This window comes from Apteryx mantelli, chromosome 13 (genome assembly GCF_036417845.1).
Source record: "Apteryx mantelli isolate bAptMan1 chromosome 13, bAptMan1.hap1, whole genome shotgun sequence".
Lineage (NCBI taxonomy): Eukaryota > Metazoa > Chordata > Aves > Apterygiformes > Apterygidae > Apteryx > Apteryx mantelli.
Window position 1 is genome coordinate 21,313,911 of NC_089990.1, and position 24,175 is coordinate 21,338,085.

General features: G+C 35.1%; 1 protein-coding gene across 4 annotated transcripts in view; it reads left to right on the plus strand.

Annotated features, from left to right (window-relative positions):
- Positions 1–24,175, plus strand: part of NXT2 (nuclear transport factor 2 like export factor 2) — an 84,010-nt gene that overhangs the window by 6,889 nt on the left and 52,946 nt on the right. For 2 of the 4 annotated variants that reach the window (XM_013940265.2, XM_013940267.2), the window contains exon 3: positions 19,838–19,993. The exons of the other annotated variants lie outside the window; for them this stretch is intronic. The gene's annotated coding sequence lies outside the window, so the exon portion shown is untranslated. The remainder of the gene's footprint in view (positions 1–19,837; positions 19,994–24,175) is intronic. 4 annotated transcript variants of the gene reach the window in all.

Here is a 24,175-nt window from a genome sequence, read left to right on the forward strand (position 1 = left end):
AATCCACTTTTAAGGATACTGGATCTTCTATCAGAAAGAAATAATATTTTAACTTTACTGTTATTACTGCTTTTTGACAAACATGGCCAAATTCTACAGTAGAGTTACTGCCAGCTTAGTGTAAAATGTTTCAGCCTTCCTTTAGACAATAAATAATTTGTAGTAACTCCAGCAGTCAGTCCATTGAAAAAGCAGGGTGAAAACTCTTTTGCTCCTCACATTATGGAGCCATTTTTACATATCTGCAGGAAAGGATGGTTATGTTTTTGCATGTTTCTCTTGTTTACATACTGTTATCTAAATTCAGGTAGCCCCTGCGAGATAGCAAAGCAGTTGTCTCTTTACTCTCTTGAAACGGGAATGATGCAGTCTGTAGTAAATGACACCCTACTCCAGAAGACTTGTCTTTCTTTTTAAAGCATTAATGCCTTCCATGCACAAGAAGTAAACTAATTCTATACAGCTTTGCAAGAAAACGTAGGGTGAAGCCAAGAACAGAGAATGTCAGAGCTCCTGTGTGCCTCTGTTGCAAAGGGGGTGTCTACATTAGTATTTTAGTTAGGTTTAAGAGTGCACTTTTGAAGAGAATCTCTCAATTGTCCCTGCTTATCACACTTCAGTTGCATTGCAGAACAGTCTTGGAGCATGCAAACTGAATTCCTTTTAGATTAATCTAAACAAAAGGGTGCATTTCAGGAGCACAATTTTGATGCATCTACATTAGTGTTTTAGTTTGGATCAGAAGTGAACTTTAGAAATTAATTTCTCATTTGTCCCTACTTATCTTGCTTTGATTTGCAATGTGCAACTGTTCTGGGGTGCATAAACTCAGTTCCTTTCCGATGAAATTAAACCAAAATTTGTGGTATGAGAGCACATCTAATGCATTGTATGTTAGTGAGTTTGTGGAATCAGCCTAGAACTACTATGAAATAAACTGCAAAATGCACACAGCACGGACATCAAGTCTTCAACACCAATTCTTTTGCTCCCCAAATCTGCTCTACTGTTCCATACTTCTTGCTAATGTGGACATAGCCTTAATGCACTCCAGCTGCTAGTGAGCAGCCGGTCAATGGGACCAAATTAAAGTTAGTCTGAAGTAAACCCCTGGATATGCCTATAGTATGGACTTCTTGTCCTCAGCACAGTATCTTTTGGTGTTGTACTGCACGCTTGATAGTGTAGATAGATAGCCATAGAACACTTCAGGCTAGCAGGTAGCCCCAAAGGGAAAAGTAAGGAGTAAATAAGGCAAATAAAGTTTTTGTTGTGTCTTTTCTATAATCCATTGGAAAGAAAAGCTCTGTTGTGGAAAATCTGAAACCTAGCTCTGTGATTTTCCCTTGTCAGAGTAACATAAACATTTAATTTTTTCTGTGAAGTGGATTGTCTTTAGTGAATGCAAATCTATGAATGCAAATCTATGAATTATCATATGGGATGGGTATCTCAAGAAACAGTTTTGTGAAAGTAGTTTTTATGAAGTCATCTAAAAATGTAGAAATTATTGCTAATATTTACTGGGTACTACTGGATTTCAAGGATGATGTAAGAAATTTTTGAAAAATACAGGTGAAGACAATCAAATCAACTTACACTTTCTTAGTTAAAATACTGCTTCAATTTGTAGACTTGGAGATCCTTCAGAAAGTAATCTAGAGCTTCAAATAAGGATACGTTGCACCAGTAGGATACCTACATTATAGCAGTACAGTACCTGCAGTAGGCATTATACAGTATAGTGTAACTGGTACAAAAATTCCCAGTATAGATAAGCATTAAATCTTACTCAGGAGAGCCCAGTCTGGCTGAGCCAATAGGAACATTACTTGAAGTGGGAGCATGATGAAAACACTTCCGCTTCAGACTAAGTGCCTAGTAATGCTCAGCACTGTCTTCTCCCATAGTGTACATTAAGGTCTGTACACTTTTGTGGTAATTTGCTAGATTTTTAAGTTATTTCATGATACTTACAATATTGTTTTAAATGGGTCTGGGTGTCAGAAATTATCGCATTGTTTAGAATTAGACTGGTTTTCTGCCATGGCCTGCATCTGAATGATAGTTAAGATTTATTTATAGTCCTTGATTACAAAGACAATTATTTGTTATGCTTAGCATGAATGATTTAGAAAGCTTAGCAATGTTTTCAATAGTTAGGGGACTCTGGAACAGTAGAACAAAGACGCATTGTGGTGCAGTTAAAAAAGGATGTTTTCAATCTCTCTACTTGCCTTAAAGAAACATATTTACAAGTGCAGCCCTTTACAATGTAAATTAGATTGATTATGATCTTCCTCTAACATGGATTTAAATGTTAGTTGTTAACGGTATCATAAGTTATTGCCAATTTTAATCCATAATGAATTATGATGCTGTTTCAAAAGAAATTATCTGTTAATTTTTAGCAGAAAATTTCCCTCCCAGTATCTTTAAAGGGTAAAATAGCAAATCTGCTAAAATGATCATTCATAGTGATGTTGCATATTAACAATCTTTTCTGGTGCTTGTTTGATGCCTGGATGATATAGGATGTCTGTAAACTTTTGTTAATAAATGCCTCAGCTTTCCATATGTATGATGATATATACCATCTTAAATGTGTAGCAGGACAATATAGACATTTTAGAAAACAGATATTAAATATGTTTTTTTACTGTTTAAAATCATTAGCAGTGGGTGATTGCTCCTTTGTTAATATAAAATATATTAATCTTATTTAATTACTGCTAAGTGAGGTAATAGTGAATAGAAAATTCCCCCTAACAAACTTAGTGTTTTTGATCTCCTTGGCACATTTCAAAATTTTGAATAGGATGGAAGCTTTCCTTGTAGTTCCGAGTATGGGACAAGATTTAGCCTCACCACTTCAGAAGGAGCTCAAAAAGAAATTATGACTCAGAGACAGTCCTCTGAATCATATTTCCCGTGAGCTGTAGCATTGCACAAGTGGGGAGTATGCTGTCGGCCCATTGCCAGATGAGTTATATTCCCTCCCTCATGTCCAGTCAGCTCTGCTTGCTGACAGAGAAGGGAGCAATATGATGATTATATTTACTTCCGATCCAGTTTACCACAACTTCTTCACTTGCTCATGAAAGGAAATATTAGCTCTTTGAGGCTTGCCCATTAATGTAGTGCCCATAATACAACTTTCAGGAAGGATGGTGTGATGACACAGTAGAACGCAAGAATGCCTTACAACTTCGGTACAGAACTTTGTTACTATGTTGTTAAGTATATATTAGTGCTCATTCATAGATGGGACACTGTACACTCTTGTTAGGTCTGAAACTAGTGCTTGTTCCCTGGACACTCACTTTTTATCCCAACTAAAGAAGCAGCAAATCTGTAGCAGTGAGGGAATTTATCAGTGACACCAACATGGGTTGCAAAGTACTGTTTGAGTTTGATTCCAGGCAGATTTGGCAAGACTAACAATAACTAAGTAAAATATGATTAAACAAAGCTGGGTTCTTGGTAATCATTTTCAAAAAATGAGCTGTACTCACATACAAATCAATAAAAATAAATGTTTTCTTTTGTTAAATTTAAGAATGTAATAATAGAATGACCAAATAATCCAGTCTGCTACTTAAACTCTGCAATGACTTTAACAAGATTCAGTCAACAGATTTTACAGATGAACACTGATTTACCTGTAAATAATTGAGGTTAAAGCATTCATTTGTTAGTATTAGATCAGGCAGAATTGCAAAGGTTCATTGTTCCTAGTGGTTAAAGAGGTTAACAGTACTTGTAACCTACTCAGAATCATTTAGAATTCCTAATTTGATAGCAACAGTGATTTCATCTGAAGCCTAATACTGAATACTGTTTATTTTCTTCTCTTATTTATGAAGGAGGAAAATCTGAAGTAGATGAGAAAACATATCTTGAAATGATTCATTTCAATGTTAAACATTTGTATTTTTTACATTTATAGTGAAGTTTTTGGAAAATTTTACCTGGATTGTATATGTAAGGGACAGATTGTGTACCTGTCAATTGATGTGGAAATATCAATATTGTGAGTTTAGCCTGTAGGACTGCTTGGGTAAGTAGCTGCTCACAACACGAATGTAGATTGTGCAATCTACTTCTAAGCATGTAGCTTGAAATTCAGTCCTATATGATCTTTCCACCTGCTTTTGTTCTTCAGAAAGAACTTTCACAGATTCACTAGTCATTTTCACAAAAACTAAAAATTGTTACAGAACAGACTAGATGATAATGAAGCTGAAAAAATATGTTGCAATAATTCTAAACAACAGGAGGTTGTCACTGAATATTTGCTCTGTCTCCAGTAATTCTGTTGTCAGGGCCATTCTGCTATTATTGTTAATCTTTTGTGCTTGTTAAGCTTTACTTTCTGTCACTTTATGGAAAATGAAGAACAGAGTGAGAAATAATCATAAGGGTAATTATCAAAATTATTATGTGCCTGTGTTTTCAGGAGCCTGTCATCCTGAAAGATACTCCCTTTTGGTACAGGAGATGAAACTGATAAACCTGATCTATACTGTCTCTGTGACTGGCATACCGTGTGGCCAGTGAACAAGTGACAGTCTACTTGATTTTCATCGTATTATCCACAGTTTTAAAGAGTTCTGAGAAAAGGTGTTAGCTATAGTAAATTTGAGGTAATTGTAACATTCTTAATATGGTTAGTTTTATATTATACTTCTTTTAATACATCAACACAGATTAACTCAAGCCTTCTTTGTAGTGATGCATCCTGGAGGACAGAGTAATTTTCCCATATACCCACAACCTAGCTTCTTTTTTATTAAACAATTTTGAGTGCAGGTAGCGGAGAGGAAAAAGTGTCTGTAAATATGTTGTACCAGTGCAAAAGCAGTAACTTAATGCCTTTCAGGGCTTCCCTTACTACTGTGCTTTCAGTAATGGGATATTCTGTTACTTATTTAATACTGTAAAGTTGGCAGTTCAGTGTTATTTTTGTGTGTATTTGTACAATATGCAGCATAATGACCTTTATCACAATACAAAAAATAAATAATAATACAGAGGCAGTGGGCCTCTAAATTATCTGATATATTTCATCCTAGACCAGAACAGGCTTAGCTCTATTTTTTCACAAAGGCACTTGATGAATTTGGGGTCAAAGTACCTCTTCATTTTTTCAAAACGGACTTTCTCCAAAATTTCCATCCTAAAACTCCTGAAGGTGAGGAGTACCAGGTATGCATCTATATCGCTGCTTTTCATAGTAATGTATTTCTCATCACCAGGCAGTTTATTAGGGAATAGTGTTCAGATTTCAAGATCTTGCCTAACATTCTGCTTTTGCATCTTAAATCAGATTCTGAAGTTTTCACGTTCCAAGTTTCAATCATCTGTGAATCTTGCAAAGTGAACCTGGCATTGGATGCTAATCCCTTCTGCATAAAAGCATTGCATGATATAATGAAACTGTATTTCATACAGTGTCTTGCAAATAAATTATGTCCCAAATAGGTTGATAGAATTCATGACTCAGGGTAACATTGTAAACATTGTGATATAATAAGTTGCTAAAGCACTTATATTTTTGTTTGTGATTTGTAGGGATAGTTACAGAACAACATCAAGGATATATATGTGAAGGACATAAATATGTTTAAGGAATGAACAAGAAGTGCTTACAAATAAATATGTGGATAGGAATGAACATAGGGATATTAAGTGCTCATTTTTAGTTTCATAATAAGCAAAGTAGCTATTAGTTGTTAAATAAATCAGAATATAAACAAATGGCAGATAAGTATGCAGAAGAAGTAGTATTTGTTGTGATGCCTTCATACAGTGATTAGGCACTTGACATGCATTAGCCATAATACTTTCCCTAGAAAGTAAATAATAAAAATAAATAGCCATAATCTTTCTCTAGAAAATAATTTAATGACATAGATATTTTAGCTTGAATCAAGACATAAGCATTTGCTTGTTCTTTAACATGCTATGAATGGAAGGCATGCTAAAGCCTGTTTTTTAAAGGCCAAGTAAAACAGCAAAATATGTCAGATGATCTGAAGAGAAGAAAAAAAAAAGATTATGAAAAGGTAACTCACATACTTTTAAAAGAGGGGAGCAAATTCAAGCCTCATATAAGTAGAAATAATTCAAAATGGCCTTCAAGGGAGCAACAGTAATTTGTCATAACTGTCAAGTGGACTGGGTCATCTTCCTCTCTCTTTCTTTTCCTAGAGTCCACTACTTTTAGCCTTCAGGTTATTTTTATATGCTTCCCTGTGGACCCACATAAAAGCATTAATACAGCTATGTGATTCAGAGAAATATGACAATTTCTTCCAAGATGTCTTTTGTGTTTTGTTTTGTTTTTCCTAAAAGCATTCAGGATGATATTGTTGTTTAGACAGGCAATTTGGGTTATTGTTTTTTCAGCTGAGTTTATAGAGTTATTCTGTAGATGTAAACTTACTCGTACAATAGTAATATATTTCATTTTCACACTCCATGTCACAAAGACACCTACTGAATTTTGACATATGATACAAATGGTGTAAAGTGTATTTAGATGATTTACAGTGTGCAGACTAAATAATATTTTACCCTGTCAACTGCAGTCATCAGAAGGTCAACAATATGGAGTTCACACACACATATATATTCACACAGACACATATATGTATGTATGTATAAATATATATGTATATCCAGTTAAAGAAAAGATATAGCCCAGACAATCAATAAAAAAACAGATCAATACAAGTGCGTCACTTGTTTAGAATCATGGTAAACTTAAAATCACATCTTGCAATCAAGTAAACAAACTGGCCTAATTTTGTAAACCTGGTTCTCAGTTTTGCTAAAATCTTCTTATACCACGGTGTAAAAAGCAAAAGAAATATTTCCAATGGCTGAAAGTACAAAAAAAAAACAAAAAACCATTTAGCGTCTAAATATATAATCCCTGAAACAACTAATGAATTAAGAGCACAGCTAACGTAATTGTTGTAATACACTCAGAGTGTGTTAAGATGAGAGTGGTAACCCATTAAAAAGTTACTCCTTACCTATGGAAAAATATAAATAGGCATTCATATTGTTATCATTTCCCTTGTTCTAAAACACAGTGGTTCTTTGGGGATATCAGATAAGACGGGCCTAGTTATTTATTTATTTATTTGGATATACTGAGACTGCTTTTCTTTCAGAAATTTGCACTAAAGTTACCTGCACCATTTGAAGATGTACCCAGGTTCTCTATGTGCAGCAATTTGAAGCTGACTCAGAGCAGCTCAGTGCAAAAAAACAAAGTGACTAATCTCTTTGTAGAACTGAGGCTTTGCAACTTTGCTCTGAGTCATCATGACAACTCTGACTACCTAGGCTTAATACAGAAATAAACAGATTTAAACAAAACACCTGGTTTCAAAACAAACAGATTGCTTCTGGTCCTTTTGTCAGAATGACCTTGATAACACTATTTAACATCAAAGTGTTGCTGATATGCAAGGTAGTTTTAATTTAAAATCTCTAGAACACTATCAAAGTGGAATCTAAGAAGTTAAGGGAAAATGAGGAAAGAAAGAATGAAAATAAGAAGGCAAAATATTCTTTTACTCATTTAAAAACACTGTGGAAAAAAATCTTTTTTTAATTGGTGAGATTGAAACTGAAAGAATAAAGCTGGATCTGTTTTGTATTAGGATGTGGAAGGCAGAGCTGTGGGAGATCTTTAATGGCTTACCTTCCCTAGACATATTCTAGCCACCCTTATTAGTCCTTCACATTCACAACGATCAAATCACTAAACTCAACAATAATCATCATCATCATATGTAATAAAAATATATAGTAATAACTTAATTCAGCAAATCTCCCTCTATGTGTTAAAACTATTTGGTCCTCAGTCTTTATGCTGATATCTAAATGGTAAATGTTAGTACAGGTTGAGCTGGAATCTTCTAAAGTAGATGAATGGTTGTTTCTGCCACCTCAAAGCTATAGGAGCAAATACTGCTTTCAGTGGCACTAGTGTAAATCTGTAGGAGCAGATCTGAAGTTAATGATCAACAAATGAAACGTAATAATGAGCTACTCTTGATTTGCTCTTGTGTAAGTAAGAGTAGAAATTGGCCCTATATATTTATTTCAAGATCATAAAATACAGCCATTTTGAAATCTTTACTAGGATAGGTTTGGGCACGTCTGTGCAGACAGACCCAAGTTTTTATGCCTGTAGTCCAAGATAGCCAGTCACAGCCTAGCTCTGACTCAGAAGCTGTACAATTGCATTCATGCTGTGCTGTCCTGGAGTTAATAAACCCTGCGTGGCATCGAGAACCCGTAAGGTATGGTAGCATGATGGTGTGCACAGACTGAGAAGTCCAGCCATTCAGCAAGACTTATCAGCCTGTGCAGTGTTTTGGATCAGAATTGATTTACTTCAGCTTAACATGCCAGTAGTGTGAGTTCAGATCTGCCAGCATATGTCTGTTTAGGATATTTGCATGCAAGACATCTTCATTAGGGAACAAATATTCCAAAACAGAAAAGAAACTTAGTATAGAGCTTACAAACATAAATTATGGCTATCTAAATTAAAAATTTAGTCATTAGATAGTTAGTGGTAGTATTGAGTACATTATAGGGCTTGAGGTAGTAATGTGAATTATTACAGATACACCACTCACGCTTCTGTCATTAAAGTATGTATATGTAGGTATATTAAAAGGATTGTTATAGAGAAAGTATTACATTTAGTGTCTCATTTTATAGTAATAGTGAAAAAAGTAAATAAATCTAACAAAACTCCAGAAGTGAGCAATGCTGAATGTCTAGTTCTTTGAGTCATAAAATTAGCAAGAGGTAACATGTTAATCACTTAACATTAAGAAAGCTAATAAGCATGTTAGTTTAAATGTTTTTGTGCTTGAGGTAGGATCATGTAAGATCTCAGAAACTAAGCAGAGTTGGGCCTCGTCTGTACTTGAATGGGAGATGTGTAAGAAAAATTTATCATACTACAAGAAAAGATGTCAGTGGTTTAATAGGCTTCATCATTATAGCTGATTCAGTATTGAAGGAATACCTGTTATGGTGTTAAGGAAACACGCTACTGTTAGAACTGGATGCCAGATTCCTTCAGTGTTTAGGATTAAATTTGGATCCACAGGTTGGGGCATTACATTTAGGAAAGCATTTTGCCTCGAATTTACATCAGTATCCTGATGACTACAAAGGAAAACATGTGCAAAGTTTGACAATTTACCTGGCATATATATGCCAAGTATATATATGTACTTTGATATAGTATTAAAGTAATATAAATATATTTAGTTATTATTTGCTTAGTACCTTTTTTTGTCTTTAGCGTCAGTCAGTAGGATATGGTCATAGTTACAGTTTCTCTGTCTTGTTTCTCTATAATTCCCGTATTTTTTACTCGTTAAAAAAAGTGAGAGGAAAATTGTTGAAAGGAAGATAACTTTTTTTAAGTAAAAGTTTCTTGTATCAGAGATACAATACAAATATAAAATGATAAATAAATAAGTGGTACTTCATATGAACTGTAAATTGTGAATTGTGGAAAACTGATAAGGGAAGATAAAGATGTAAGGACAAAATCCTTTAATGGCAGGTCTAATGAAAGTCTGATGACATTTGAACAGAATCCATCTCAAAATGTTTGAAGTTTGTTAGTAGCTGGGGATGGTAAAATAGTTAATAATAATACAAGAAAGACAGGCCTTATCATAAATATCTGACATTTCTCATTGAGGAGTTTTTTATGCTGTCCTATGGTCAGCTGCTTCACTTTACTTTTTGGAGAGTATAAACATTGCAGTAAAGGTCACTCACTTTCAGGATTGCGTTCTTTCTGAAATAAAACTTGCTTCAAGTCTAAGAATTAAAATATGATGTACAACTCACCTATGTGGATAGACAGATTTCAGAACCATGCTGTAGTCCAGAAATTACTATTGTTTCTATTATTTAATTTGATTTTTATTTTCTTCCAAAGATTCTTTGAAATCCAGAAAACTTAATTTCTATTGATGATGGGCTTTCTCATTGATCTAGCTATCAACCTAATCTTTCAAACAAAAAAGGCAGAGACAAAGTTGAGATCATAAGTATCTTCAAATAATATTGAGATTGCTGAATATAAAAAGGAAAGTACATTTCTGAAATTTGGGAAAATAAAAACTACATTTATATTGTCAATCTCGAATCAGTTCCTAAATTGCTGTTTATTTTGCTCTTATTGGTTAAGTCAGAAACGGTTTATCTCTGTCTGGACAATTCCTGTCCCTAGTGGGTTGAGAAATGTATCCTCCACTGTTTTGTCACATTTGTGTATCTTGAACTACCATTCTCTTCATAGCAAATCAAGGCAGATTCCTGCAGGAAGGGATTATTAATACTTCTTTAGGGATAATACTGTTTGCATCGCCTACATGTTGTTTGCTGTTTTATCTACTGTATTTCCTGTCAACGTGAGTAATGTAAAAGACTGTATGTCATTCAGTGAAGAATTAACCATTTCTGGAATTGTTAAATTTTTCCACCTTTGTAGTTGTTAGTGGAATAATGAAAACATTAATTTTTCAATTACTGCTAGAACAAATGCCTTACTATTGGATTCAGGAGACATTTTGCCATCCCAGTCTTTCTTGATCTAAAAAGCACTAACCTCAGAGGAACCCCAGCTTTTAATTACACAAGTTTCAAAATGTCTGTGATCTAGCCAAGCCACTACCTCTGTATATTGACCACATGTTTATGAACCAGTGTTACACTCAGCAGAAAAAAAAAAAAACTATAATGTATGTACTACAAAGGTCTGCAGGTTAGTTTGTTTGTATGTCCCCAAAAGATTTAAATATGATTAATGAAGTTAATAACATTACTATCAACCATAAATCTGAAGGGTTTAAAAATAGAACAGTTTTGGTGTTTTATAATACCTTTTGTGAGTACTGTAACAAATATATTGGCATCAAGTATAATTTCCTGACTCTTTGAGGTGCTTTCTGGAAAGCCAGTGAAATATAACATTTAGAATGGGTGGTTGGATTTAATTCAGGCTTGAATCACTTAATCTCTCTTTGCCTCTGTTTACTGATGTGGAAAAAGGAAAACAGTGTTTTTAGAGAGATTTGTTAAGTTTCTAATCTCTTAAAATGAAGGAAGTTGCTATTAAGTGGAAGAAATGTTACGTTGGCTGATTGGGCTTTTTCATAGGAAACCTTTTTTCTTCTGTTTTGTGGAAGAGCTGACAAAGATTATTTTTAAAACGAATACGAGATAGTATTCTACAACAACATCATGTCATCATAGTATTGTTAAAATAATATGTGTTGGATTAATGAATGAGTACAGATAACAAAGGAAATTGCTGAAGGCTACTTAAGTTTGCATGGGCAAAGCTGAAATACGTGTTTAACTATCCACTCTCTTAAGGGTCTTTAATAGGCTCTTAGGTGAGACAATTTCATATTTCGTGAGAAAATTTGTGCACTTGTAAAGTGTAATCAGCTTCATGTATTTTAGATACAGCAACATATAAAGTAAAACGGGTTTCAGCACATCAGTGCACTAAGATGAGCATTCAGAAAAAAGTAGGAATATGAACTCAGGTCTCTAGTGCCATATACAATTTGAGAACAGGCTGATGCTACAACTCAGTCCATGCAAACTCACTCCAGAGGCTGAGCAATACCCAGCAAAAGGTATTTGACTTCCTCTGTGAGTGGAGAAACAGGTATACATGATAGCAATTTGTTTATATCCCTTAGAAGGAATCAGAGTTGTGTTGTATACAACACATGAAAGAAAAAACTTCTTGTAAATAAGTATTACATTTCTTTAGTAAACATGCTTGATTATTTGTCCGATTGTAAATTAAAATATTCATTTTTCCTATTCACACAGTTAATAAAATACTACTCTTCCTGCATCTACAATCCATTATGAAAATATTTCCATTAGAGATGCTACCCACCAACTGAACTGACATTGAGTGGCACAAGTGCTGCTATTTTGGGAGTTGGTGCAGCCTAGAAGGGGAGGTTAGGGTGGAGTAATGTGCTTGTTCATATCAGTTAATTTTTATTAGGCAAGCTATGGAAAGAGAACCCTACACTAGTGTGTTATAGTTTTAAAAGCAAAAAAGGGAGGCAAAGGTGTGATTTCATTGCAAAAAAAATTATAGGGTATCAGAGTATGAGTGTACTTCATTCCCCTTTGCCTGCAACAAATTCTGTTCTTAGCTAGTTCATAAATCTAGAGCAGCTTCACCAAAATCAGTAAGACTGCTTAGTAAAGACAAACAAGGTTTTATGATTTATGTTTATACTAAATAACTATATTTGTATCTTGTAATTTGGTGTGTCCCTTTATGCAAATATAATAACGTATGCCTTTTCTCAGATCTTTGCTCACATTCCTGAAGTGATTTACTGATTAATGTTACAGGAAATATTTCTGAATATTAAGTTTCAGAAATTGCTACAAGTTAGGACATCAAAGCAGTGAAAGCTGGTAGTGTCTAAAACCAAAATGCAGATACAATTTTTTTTCCAAAAGTAAAGGACAACAGGTAACAAAGATTGTAACTTTTGGATTCCAAGTATAGTAGGCAATGCCTACCCTGTTGAATCTCTAACAAGGACCATATTTTTCAAAAGCATCTTCTAAAAATTTTTAGGCCCATGGATGTGTACATGCAATCTGAATTGCTTGTGTAAATTTGCATGCAAAAATTGGTGCACTTTATTTGCATAGCTTTTGATAAATTTTCTGGCTTGCTTTTAAATATGTAGAATGCTAAAATATTTGTGATCTGTCAGTACACATGAAATGTTTGTGCGTATATAGCAGTCAATGCATGAAAAATATTAATGTGAAATTCATGAAAATAACACTTTTAAGAAGACTCAGGTATTTAGAATTACAAAAATGGAAGACTAGAATTTTTGAAAGGTGTTCTTCATTTTTGTGCATTGCCATGTGTTTAGGATTTCATTTGAAGGGGATACAGGGTGCTAGACCCTGCCTGTACAAGCAGAAGCAAGTAAGAATGCCAAAAATTTAATAAATTTATCTACATTTTAGCGCAGTTAATAGAGCTATTCTTTTGGACTGTCAGAAAGGGTAAGAATTTGGCCCTTTTGCAATGTCTTTAATGACAGAGAGACTCCTCTTGTGCAAATTACCTGACCAAAAAGTGGTACAGTGCACTGTTGAGTCAACACAACTGTTCTGGCTTGTTTTTTAAATATTTGCAGGGAGTTCACAGATGATGAGCTGATGCTCAGGAACCAGATTCTAGAGATTTGTTGTTTAAGAGAATCCTTAGCTTTTGACTCACACACAAGATCAAGGTTTCAAAAGAATGACAGAGGGGCGCTGAGTTCATGACTCAAGATTTTGCCTTGTGTACAGCCAGCAGTAGTCATGGCACAACAGTAGTGCACTTCAGATATTCACTGCTTTCTGTGATGTTGTAAAAGAATTCAGAGTTTGTAGGAGTAATTGAATCTAGAAACACAATTTATTTCTTGTAAAAATGAGTCCCTTTGTAAAGAAACAGATTAACTAAAAACTGGACTTTTATACCCAGTCAGCTCTTTTGCAGTAATACATTTATCGGCATGTGGCCCATTTCTGCTAGCTGTATAACATACAGATAAAGCTGTAAGAAACATACTCCAAAGAGCAGGGGGCTGAAGGAGGGAAGATATCAACAGCTGTTAAGGGTTCTATTGCTGGATGCTGTTGGACAGTGCTGAGCAAGTATACAGCTAAATCTGAAGACAGTCAGGTAGTCCATACTTTTTAACTTCTTCCTGTAGCAGAGTATTTGAATTACCAACAGCCCAGCTGCCAATCCAGTGACATAAGTTTGGTATGGGGCCACATTTGAACTGTTCACAGGTCACACATAACTCAAGAACTATTGGTTGGTAATAATGTCTTAAAAATGTACACCTGCATTGCTAATGGCTATAATGGATTAGAACAAAAGGCAAATTGTTGTTGTTGTTGTTGTTGTTGTTGTTAATGCTGCTACTTTTAGGGGAAAATCCTGCCCTGCCATTTGCAAGTTAAAGAACCTCAGATAGAATAGAAATACAGTGTTACTGAAATAGAGGGTGTTTTAGTATTTGTACAGGCTTGATAGCAGATGTCTTGCACAGCATTGGCTGTACAAGTCATCCCCATGTGCCGGTGAGTGATGCTGAGTGAGGAGTTCTGGTGGGGTTGATTTGCTGGTCACAACATGTTGTGATCTGGGGATAGCCTCAGTTCGGTAAAGGCAATTGAATGAGTTACTGTCATTTCAAAGTGGATGAAGAGTATTCCTCTTCTTAGTCAACACTGTAACTCAGATGAAGGGAAAAACTCTTAAATCCAGTATTTTGTAACAATTTTCTATAAATTTTCTATAAATTGAAGTCATGTAACTACTAATAAAGGAAACAGAAACAGTTACTAATGCTTTATGGACGTAAGCCTTATATAACTTACTTTGAAATTGTGGTTAATTTTATTTTCTGTCTATATAGATGATGCATAATGTACTAGACTTTATTGGAAGTTTTTCCGCCATCCGTACTCAGATAAAAATCTAGCATTTGCTAGAACAAATGTAAATAGTAACTAAGACTGTTAATCAAGATTGTTTGATTTTAATTTTCTTTTAGACACTATGCAAGTATGAACAAGCCTAATATCGAGAGGGGATGCATGTCTTCCATTAGGGAGCTCCCATCTCATCTACCATAGACTTACTGAGACTTACACCTTATGAAATGAACTTAATTCATGTAGTTACTATGTTTAGCTCAAACATGATGATAGGATCAGTCCCTCCAAATTCTTGAAATGAAAAATATTTATTACCAATTATGTTTCCATCAGTCCATCAACTGTATCAAAGCACTGTTTGCCTAATACTGAATTGAATAAGTAATTTATTGTCATTTGATAGAAGCAACTGATACTTTGAAGACTGTATTTATCCTGCATTTAATCATTGTAATGGAAAAGTTGATATGTGGGATGTCTATAATATATTAAATATAAAATATACAAATCTACTGTAAGGGGAAACTGGACTTTCATTTTTGCAGGAAAAGGATATAAGTCCCTAATTACAATAATATGCTATTGCCACTCTTCCATCCTGTTGGGCTGTAACGACCATTTCCCTTTTTACATAATTTACTAGCTTTAGATGTGTCTTTTATCCTATTACAGGTGCAAACAGTGTTTATAATGAAAACCTGTAGGCTAAATTCAGTTGGGGATTTAATTACATTTTAATAGACTACTTTTTATAATTCTGTAAAGAGCACTGTTTTAGGTTAAGAAAATGTTATATGTGTTTCTTGAATTACTTGTTTCTCTTTTACTTTGCTGGCATGTATCTTTGCTTGCTACTGAGCTGTCAACACTGGATGTTTTCAGTTTTGAAAAGGAAAATAATCTATAGATTTATTTCTAATGAATTCAGATCACAAAGAAAGAAAGAAAGAAATGATCCTGATAGCTTTTATTCTCTTGCCTATCTTTTCTAGAAATGCAAAATAGTAGTTATCTATGAAATTATTTTATTTCCAGAGTATAGGAGTCCATCCTTTGTGCTTTTTTTTATTTCCATGTCAATTTAGCTGCAACAGTAGGACTAAATAAAGTCAGGCTTGTGATTTCTGAGGCCTAATATTTATTGAATAATCAGTCACGATTCTTTGTTTTACATCAGCTGTGATTCGGGGTTTTATGATCTCCCATCTAAATGTTAGCCAGGATTGGTAATGTTTAGTTTCCAAGATGAAATATGATTGGGTGCTTTCATTTTGTGTGGACAGACTACCAGGAGGGAAAAAAAGACATGCACCTGATAATACTAGATTGACAATTTTGCTTACAATATGATTTTGTTTGTATCAGCATGTACAGAATAGAACATCTGTTCACAGAATAAAGTAGTTATAAATTCCAGAAGGAGAATGTCTCTGTGGCTAGCATACTTAGGAGCAGTGCTTTAATGAAGTTACTACACATCTGGGTGAATAATACTTGTATCTATATTGTACTGGAATACTGCATAGAACAAACAATGATTCATTCTCTTCTAATACACCTTTTCTTAAATAGGATGATTCATATCAATATTTCCTTACAGGAAGACACTGTTTTTATTTGTTATCAAAACCAGGCTTAGTGTATATTAGAAAGGTGATCTGAGAAGTTAGCATGGCTGTTATGCTTGCCATGCCTGGTCTCTGAGTAAGTAGAGGGTCTCAAGATATTTTCATGGTACTGCGCAGTGCAGAGCTAGGCCAGGTCCTGGAAGCAGTACAGCTGCATTAGCAGAGCACCCTGCTCAGGCTCATTAGGTCAGAAGCCTTTGCGAAATAGCTATACAGCTACTTTGTTCAACATTGTGCTGTGTAAACACACACTATAACCTCCAGTCCAAGTGTAGCATAGGTGGTGACAGGTATTTCTGCAGTGCCCTCCATTGTCCTGTGGGCAAATTTTCAGTTTCAAAAATCTTGATTAAGTGCTAATATGTTATTATTAGATCAAAACCCATGATAGCTCCTTTTAAATTGCCCAGCATTCCTGAGCTATTGTTATGATGGGTGACTTGACACATCTTCAACAAAGGTAGGGTTGTGATTTGTTGATGAAATTGCCTAACATTGAGTTCCCTGACACCCAGCTAGACTAATTTTGGCATTGAGCTAACCCTTTAAAACACGCTTGAATATTTCCATGCTATATTTTAGTCTGCAGGTCTAGAGATACCCTGTCGATTTGACACTGCTTGGATTTTATTAAACACTATGCATTACAACTGAGCAAAATAGAGAACTTAAAGATATAGAAAATATAGTAATTATGTTATGCATGTTCACTTTAAGCTTTCTCTAAGATTTTTTTGTTGAATTCTCTTACACTAAGTGAGTTCCTGCACTCAGTCTTCAGTAGGTCAAATTACTTTCTTTTTGGAAATTCTCTAAGCAGCAACCTAATATTCAAGTGCACACTGGTGACTTTTGAAAGATCCCAGTTGCTCACTGATGTGCTATTAGTTATAGCCAAATACTGAAAGTCTGTCTTAGAAGTCTGTCTTTGTGATATGCAAAGGATATTAATCCCATTATATCGAAACCTGTACCAGGCAAATTAGTAGAAACTACTATAAGAATGGAGTAAGTGGGCACATAATAAATATTATATATTTGGGAAGCATCAACCCAACTTTTGTCACAAATCTATTGGAATCTTTAAAGAAGTCACTCAACAGGTGAATAAATCCCATTGATACAGTCTACTTTTATTTCCAAAAGCCATTCAAAAATTCACCCCTACCAAAGGCTCCCACAGAAGGTAAGCTGTCAGAGGTTAAGAGAGAAGGTCCTCACCTGGGCATACAAGTGGTTAAAGAATAGAGGCAGAATCAACGGTCAGTTTTCACAGTGGGTTCTGTAGCCATAATAGCAGGTAGCTCAGTGCCGGCCAGCCACCTGATTGATTATTCAGTGTCTTGGGTAGGTTTTGTGTATTTGTGAAAGACAAGGCCTTTCTGAGATTTTGGTTTCCTGGACTGGGAGGGATTAGACTAGAATTTGGAAAAGCAGCACTACTCAAATTTTCCATTCTTAGATCCACAGGGAAACTGGCTCAAGTTGATGTGGTAGTAGGAATTATAAGTGAATATATATGGAGAACTTCATTGGTACTGTTTTCTCTTTGTTTCTCATGTTTGATGTTTATGAAACACACGAGGTCAGACCAGCATAATAGGAGATTCAAATACTCAGCAACAGAAAAGCAACCAAGAGTCAAATTTTAGCCTCACTATGACTGTGATTTAAGAGCATTTTTGAGCATGACTATAATATTTAGCTTCTGGATTGAAACAGTGTACCTGGCCACTTTTTCACAGAAACAAGACAAAGAGTTGCAAGCGTAATAGGATGAGAATTGTATCCTCTTTTAGATTTATTTATACTGCTATGATAAGAGGCTTAATAAATAGCACATAGTACAATTTCAAAAGAATACAAATTAATAACACCTTTTTAAAATGATATTTAAGACCACAAGAAAGCCAAACGATATTTAAGACCAACATTCCATTAAAAATAGCTGATGCAGGTTTCTATTGCTGTTTCCAAAACAAAAATGATAATGATCAAATATTAATTGATTTGGGATCCCTCTTCCCCAGTAGGAGAAATTTTGACAATAACTAAATTACTAAATTTACTGCAAGGATTCAGAAGAAGACTCTAGTTTCCTTTTAATAGTCAGTCGCCTCAGGGCTTCAGAAAATATATCAAAATAGAGGAGATAATCTATGGAGATATGGAAATTGGTAGGCAGCCAGCTCCAGTACTTACATAAGTGGGCACAAATAAACAAACAATATAAGCAGTCAGTGGCAAGCCAGCTTGTGCTGGTGCCGCACAACTAGTCTACAGAAGCATGACATAAATGAGAATTTTTAAAAATCAAAAGAGCTGGCTGGCTGATCTGTTGATGTTCTCTCTCCTGTATGTCTCCACAGCTTTTCAGAATTGAGCTATTCATTAATGTAAAAATAATGGGATATATAGGATGATGCATGGTTGCAGTATCATTGACATACTTACAGCAGTATTTTATACTGAATGGCTTGCTGAGACTGCTCTTTTGTTGTTTCAGAAGTCTGTTTAGGAAGCAAAACATCCTGATGTTAAATTTGATTTAAATTTACAGAATCTTTTCTTTTGTACTGTGGGTTATATTTCTAATTGTGTAAACTGATCTAGTTCTTCTGATTGTTTCTGAAGCATCTGCTCTCTTTGGTATAAACACAGCAGATCTTGGGAGAGGAATCTAGATAGCTGTAAGCCTGCTAGATATGAATAAGTAATCCCCTGTGTATTTTGACATATCCCCTTCTAAAACATATTATTTAACATAATGGTAGGAATACCGATGGATTACTTTCCAAAGTATTTTAACAAATTTTCGTCTTCTATTTTGTGGTTTTGCAATCACACTTTCTGATATTAAAAAGTAATAATTTTTGCAGGTCATCAGCTTATATGTTATTCTACTCATTCATACTTAACATTCACGCTACTTAAAATATTAATTTTGCTTGTCTAATCTGAAAGCTGCATTTATAGTAGCTTTTCATCCCATCTGAAAAGAAAAAAAAGTGTTTGGTCAACCTTGGTTCAAGTGTCTTCAATTACATTACTAAACCAAATAGTTAAGACTGAGTTATTTCCTCCTATACAAGAACTTACATCACAAGACAATCCATGCAGCACTAATTTACAGACAAAATACTATACTTTTCTCTTATTAAATATATTAAAGGGGGAAAACCCCTACAACAACAGAAAAAAGAAATCCTTCAAATGTTTTACCAAACGGTGATTTGTGCAGATTGGTTTTAAAAAAGGCCAAGAGAAATTTCTGAAGTGCTTGTTGCCGCATATTTGTCCATTCATTCCAGTACTGGGGATGGAGTTAGGTTTTCTCTAGGAGCAAGGCAATATAGCATTACTTTTTCATCCATCATCATCCTAAAGCTAGATGTTCACTCATTAAAAATAATTCAAATGATTTAATATATGACCATTCTTTTCAGACTCCAGCCAGCTCTTCAGTGTGGCAGCATGACTGCGTGTGGGAGAGGGTGATGTCAGATGGGGCTAGAGGGAGTTACGTGATTTCACTTTAACATATCTGCATTGTAAACAGAGCTTGGTTCTGCATACTGATTTCAGCAGGCAGCCAATGTCAACACTGACATTTTCAATCTCTTTCTTTTATGTCACATTAGTGGAAAGTGACCTGTTGTGTTTGTGGAAGCTCTGGAATCCTGCAGGAGAAGGATCACTCAGCACCGTGGCAATCTGCCAAGTACAACTTGTTCTGAAACACAGTGGCTCTGAGAAGTTGCATTATCAACTGAAACACAATGTCAGCTTAGCAGGAGGTAGGTTAGACTGTTGATTAGCTGAGTTGTTATGAACAGTATACCCTCCAGGGTCCATTGCACCTCTGCTGCCAGGCTCTTCCCTCATCCTCTCCTTTCTATTATGGGCTCTCTCATGCTCTGCTTGGAGATGGCCATTACAGAGTTCAAAGCTGGGCCTAGTGCTGTACTGTGTTCAGTAGCTATTGTGTACACTGGGAATTGAGGGCCTTCACTTATGAAGGATAGTTTCCTAAACTGCTAAGGTGGTCAAAAGTCATATTTTATGTTCCAGTGATAACAGATGCTAAAAGTGTAAAAGGTGCTAATTTAAGTTTTAATTTTGTTTCTGGTGTCCTTTTTCTTTTGTCTGTTTTGTGAGGCCAGAAATCCTAGTATCATCTCATATACTGATAAAGTTCTGATAACAAATTTGTCTAATCAACCAGTTTGAAAAATAAAATATCTGAGCCAATACTAAAAGGATGTAGCTTCTAGATTTATGGCAAAATTAATATCACACTACTATATCCTGGTTAATCTGTTGCTAGCTAATATTTTCAAAATAACTGACAAATTAATTTCTCTTGATATTTATCATGGACACCAGACAAAATTGGGATCTAGATCTGTATTTCAATCTCCTTATTCCATTTAAAGTTACAGATTGGGAAGCTTTAGCTATTGTAAAAGTAATGAGGAATTACAAAATTAAATCCAGATTTAGTTTTGAGTATCACATTACCCTTGTAAAATTCAGGAATGTTCTGAAACAGGACATGCCCCTTCACTGGTGGAAATTTTATTACATAAACCAATCAATTATAGAATAGTTCAATAGGTATAGAAGCTCTACTTCCAGGTTTTTAAAGTTCTATTTCAGAGTTTAAGTTTTAAATAGTTTAAAAAAAAAAATGTTTTCAATTATCTGCCAGGACAATATGATTAGTACTATATAGAGATAGGTTAGAGTGCAAAAATGATGATTTAAGCAGGATTTAACCTGTTTGCTTCCTGTAGGTCTTAAAGGCACTTCTAGCTACTGTTGTTTTGCTCAGATCTAAAATTGTTTTTCTGCCCCCTGTGAGCAATGATAACCCAAATTAACTTCTCATGGGTTTACTTTTAACTTCAGTCCTCAAATTCATGAGTATACTTTGCGAAAAACTGGACTGTATAAACCAGTGATGGTTAAGCAGAAGGGGAGAATAACAGGCTTTTATCACAGGGTAGGTAGTGAGACTCCTGTACGCAGCCAGTGCTCTCCTGCTGCATGGGAACCACTGAAAGTGGCAGTGTGGAAAAGTGTAAGCCCTCCCTCTCATTGCAGCAGGAGTCAGAGCTATGTAGAGCTTGGCTGGTTCTGTTGAGGGGATGGTAAGGCTTGCCCTGCTTTCCCTTGTCCCTGCTTGGGGGAGAGTTTGAGACTTACAAAACCCACTGAGGTGCCCTCATCATCCCCTGCAGTATCCGTGCTGCTAGACCAGGGCCAGCGAGCTAAAGACAGAGAAGAGAAAGATGGCAGCATTGGCAGGGGGCAGGTGAGAAGAGCTGAGCATGATATGTGCATGTAGAATGAATGAATAAATAGATTAGAATAATTTGGGTAAGTTAAGAGGTGAGCTGTATGTGAGGAGTAAGCAGGTGACTAAGAAGTCTGGATTTGAACAAATCTGTGTCAAAAGACAGTATAAAACAAAAGTTCTGAGCATGTGGAATACATGTTCAGAGGAAATTGAATGAGTATTTGTGTAATACACAAAGAAATGTATTTTATACACATTTATGCATAATATATCCTTCAGGACCCAGAGATAAAAGAAGAAAGGCCCGATCAAAAAAAAAAAAAGAGAGAGGCAGGTTGATATGCCATTTTAAGAAAGAATTGGATGGCCTCAGAATTATTTGAAATAGCGTTTACAGAGCTTGTGGAAGTCAGTATTCATTTTTTCACTGACAAGCTAAGCATCTTATTGAACTGTTAACTCACAGTGGTGGTGAATACAAGATCATGAGATACAGGTTTCCATTTAAAAATATCTTTGCATTGTTCACTCCTATAATGATTTCTTAACTGAGGTGGTAACAATAATGGAAGGAAGCTGGTAAGCTTTCAATAATGTTAGCATGGTTTTCATACTGCTATTGCATACAGTTTCTGCAGCTGTCAAAAGCTGCAAGATTACAAATTTTGTTATTTATATTCAGTACATCAAGTTCAATAAGGAAACAAACAGAGAGAACAGACTGAAATAGTCAAAATGTTACACATTATTCCTTTTGACCTATTGTGTGTTTTAACATGCCACTTAGAGTCTGCAGAACCCAGAGCTTTGAAGACTGTTTTGTAAAGCACATTCTAAACAGGTTGATCTTTGATTTTTCAGGGGACTTGTGGCTACATACTACTTGTTAAAATCTCAAGCAAATACATTGTATTCATCTGAGATTGTACAGTTTGATCTATTTTGAAGCTTTAAAATGTTGGCCTAATGTGCCCTGCTGAAAATTGAAAGCAGTAAACATCTTTTGCAACTGCTTTCTACTATACGGGGACTTTTCTGATTGAAATGATACTGGGGTCTGTCATGTAGTCCTATTCATGTCAGCATTCTTATTTGATATCACTGAGATAGTTAGCTTGTGTAAAGTGGCAGGATCAAATCTATGATGAGAAAACAAGTAAAAAAATCCATTCACTTTATTTTTGGATAACCACAAGGGAACTACTTCTGTCTGTGTTAACAGATCCTAGTGTCTGCATAAGTCAGACAGAAATGATTAGGTTACCAGGATGAAGTTGTTGCAAGAGCAAGACCTTGAGAAGTGTTCTTTCAGAAATTGCCATTTAGCATCGCTTTTTAATCATATGAACATTTGTTGCACTACAGTGCTTGGGGTTTTTTTGAAGCCGTATTTCTTATACATGGAGAAAACATCAGCAAAGTCATGTACTGCCGCATCTGGGTTAGTAGATGATGTTCTGACACCATTGAAGTAAGGGGTGTTCTGCATCCACTGAGACAAAGATGCTGCCTGGTATATTCAGTGGAAACCATTATAGGAAGTAAGTAATCCCTTAGACATGTTTTTCTTTCTCAAAGCAAATAATTCTCTGAGAAAATTCAGCATTAAGAGTTCCACACTTATCAAAAGTCTTAAAACAACAAAGCAGTAATTTTGTAGGTGTAAACAAAATAGAAAATGCAATATTAATAAAGAACCATTTCAATTTAAAGTTTCTAAGAATACATTATAAAAAGCAATATGAACTAAATGAGACTATAAATTATAATATCTATCAGAATTTATTTTTATTTAAAAAATAGTGATTAAAATCAAACCAGAAAGTACAAAATTAAATCTAACGATCATGGGTCCATTGTCTTTATAAAAAGTATGAGCCAACTCTGACATACAGGTTTAGTGAAGGATGGAATGTATAGACAACCTTGAATTTTTAGTTTTATTCGGCTGTGCTATGGATTTGGTTCATTAATTAAAGTCTTCTTAAACCACTAAAATGAGAGTAAGACCATCTGTGTTTTTCTTTTCATCCTCCATAAAATGTAATACACCCCACCTTGGGGTGTTCAGAGGATGTCTGTATAGCTCAAACATACATACCCAATAGCGTATGCCCAGAATCAGCTCAACAGAGAGGTTTCTGGAAAAGGTAGTCTGAGCAAAACTAGCACTTCATGAGGTTTAATTCTGCAGCCACACCCTGAGTGGAACTTCCCTTGAAGTCGCACACATTTTTATGAGATTTCTTGCCCTACTTTTGCAGACTCAAGAGACCTAGAGAAGCATCCAAACTTGCATGTGTTTGGATGAACTAAACCATTTAATTTCTTGAGGACTCAAACTAGAGGAACAGGTTATCTCTGAATTATGGGAAGCTTAGATCTAGATTCAAATATGACATTGAATAAGTCATTTAGACTTCATCTGTATGGATAAGAATGCCTATGATAGTGTCCTTAAGGCCACATTCCCTGATGAACTACCCAGTCATAAAATTGGATTGCCCTTGGGGTGTCATAAAAACGCACTGTTGGTAAACAGAAGGAAGTCTCCAAAAACACCCAGATTTACAGAATCCTTCAATATATTCTTGCAGGCTTTCATGATGGTGATCAGTGGTGTCCCTGCTGCCTGTACCTCCTATTCCACAGCGCAGCCTGGCAGAATACTCACTGT